Here is a 387-nt window from a genome sequence, read left to right as displayed (position 1 = left end):
TTTCCTTTTAAAGTGACAAGGCCAGACACTTTTGAACTGGTATTAACAATTGTGAGTGATAAATAATCACCTTTCATCCACAGCAGCCCTGCTGTATTTACAAACTTGTTTCGATTACCTAATATTTTATTTTATTTTTTTTTTTTTGTTGCCCAAAGCAGCAGCTACTGCTTTGGCTTCAGAACCACAGGAGGAAACCGAACATGATGAAGCGAAAGAAAAACAACCCCAAAGGATCCGAGTTTCCATATTAGTTTCCTGAAGGGAGCCGTTAGTAACAGTGTAGATGGGAACCTGCTTCCTGGTCTGTAAAATGAATTGACGGCTGTCTGCTGAGTGGAAACTTATCGTCCTTAGCTCCCCTCTTTCCCAAGTTTCACTCCGCTG

The sequence above is a fragment of the Poecilia formosa genome, unplaced genomic scaffold (genome assembly GCF_000485575.1).
Source record: "Poecilia formosa unplaced genomic scaffold, Poecilia_formosa-5.1.2 Scaffold26, whole genome shotgun sequence".
NCBI lineage: Eukaryota > Metazoa > Chordata > Actinopteri > Cyprinodontiformes > Poeciliidae > Poecilia > Poecilia formosa.
The sequence above is the reverse complement of the archived record's forward strand: the minus strand, read 5'-3'. Positions refer to the sequence as shown.